The following is a 1,862-nucleotide window of genomic DNA, read 5'->3' on the forward strand; positions in this document are numbered from 1 at the left end:
AAATGGCCAAACTGCCAATACAACAGGGCTACTTTCTAGAAGATCATTTTCAATAAGAATTCCAGCCCTCTTTCTGTTCTTACACAAATCTTACAAACTCATCCATTTTAAAAGACTGACAAGCAATTTGAGAGCCAACAACTTCCAGACAAGACTCTCCCAGCGTGCTGCTCTGTTCCAAAGCATACCCTAAATTTAGGGTCCAGGGTATATCCTATCAGAGGATGAGATTTATGTTTCCTGTTTGTTTCTTCGAGCGGGGTTTCCTTCCCCTCGCGCAGGGACCTGAGCCACAGCCTGCCCATGCCACAGAAGAGTTGAAGAGCGGAGGAAGAGAGGAGTAGACCAGAAGAGAAAGAAAGGAGGACTGAAGGAGAGGAGGAGAGGAGGATCGGAGTAGAACAGGGGAGAAGAGAAGAGAAGAGAGGAGGGAGAGAGCAGGACATGAGTAGGAGAGAAGGAGAGGGAGAGAGAGGAGGAGGAAAGGAGGACAGGGGTAACACAGGAGACAAGGAGAGGACTATAAAAGAGAGAGAGAAGAGAAGTGGAGGAGTGGAGGAGTGGAGGAGTGGAGAGCCCCCAAGGAGAGGGCAGGGTTTGGGAGAGCTCGTCTGCGTCACGGCACACACACTCATGTGGTCCACTGCGGTCTGTCCTGGCAGTAACCTGGCACCAGAGCAAACCGTCGTTTCAGAGAAAGGACCTTGTGCACACGCAAACACACACACACACACACACACACGCAAACACACACACACACACACACACACACACACACATACAAACCACAGACAGACACACTCACACACTGACACGCATATACCCTGACACACTAAACATACAGTCCCAAGGCACACACACACAGACACACACACAGACACACACACACACACACACACACCTACACACACACACACACACACACACACACACACACGAGTGTGTGGGGTCTGACCACCTGCTTGAAGCTGTGGTTTGGTGGGCATGGGTCCTGCTGGAGGAGCCCTGTGTGCAAACACTGTAATGGAAGTTTCCGGAGACAGAGAGGGCTTCCCCAGTACCCATCCAGTTCTCCCTGAAAAAGCCCGAGTGCCCGGGCAGCACTACATACGCCATGGAAAAAACATCCACTCCAGGCTCCTCATGATGTTGCTCCTGTCTATTACAGACAGACAACATCAACATCTAAACGTAAGTCAACATCTAAACGTATCAATGACACCATATCGATGACTGGAGTGGAAATAATATTTCCTACCATCTAAGAGTTGAATAGTGTGCCTTCTGCAGTGTGTGTGTGTGTGTGTGTGTTGTGTGTGTGTGTGTGTGTGTGTGTGTGTGTGTGTGTGTGTGTGTGTGTGTGTGTGTGTGATAGATAGATACTTTATTGATCCCCAAGGGGAAATTCAAGTGTGTGTGTGTGTGTGTGTGTGTGTGTGTGTGTGTGTGTGTGTGTGTGTGTGTGTGTGTGTGTGTGTGTGTGTGTGTGTGTGTGAGTGTGTGAGTGTGTGAGTGTGTGAGTGTCTGTGTGAGGTGGGGGTGTGTCTTTATGTGTTTGTTGTCATAGTTGTGCTGCTAGCGCGGGCTAGTTTGTTCTGTCGGTTTGTGTGTGTATGTCAGGCTGACGCGGTAGCAGCTGGGCACATTAACAGCAGTGGATTGAGCTGAAACAGCTAAGAAAACAGCACACACCAGCCACTCATGAAGGGGCTCCAGGAGACCAGGAGATGGGGGGGCAATGTGACCTTTTCCACCTTCACACACACACACACACACACACACACACACACACACACCCTCACACACCAACATATACGTGGACAGCCACGTGGACAGTAATTGTGAGCTGATGGAGCAGATGG

The 1,862-nt window shown here is 49.9% G+C and overlaps 1 protein-coding gene across 1 annotated transcript in view; it reads right to left on the reverse strand.

The window, feature by feature from the left end:
* The window catches only part of plekhh3 (pleckstrin homology, MyTH4 and FERM domain containing H3), a 30,121-nt gene that overhangs the window by 26,615 nt on the left and 1,644 nt on the right, over positions 1-1,862 (reverse strand). The window lies entirely within an intron of this gene.

This window comes from Sardina pilchardus, chromosome 3 (assembly GCF_963854185.1).
Source record: "Sardina pilchardus chromosome 3, fSarPil1.1, whole genome shotgun sequence".
Lineage (NCBI taxonomy): Eukaryota > Metazoa > Chordata > Actinopteri > Clupeiformes > Clupeidae > Sardina > Sardina pilchardus.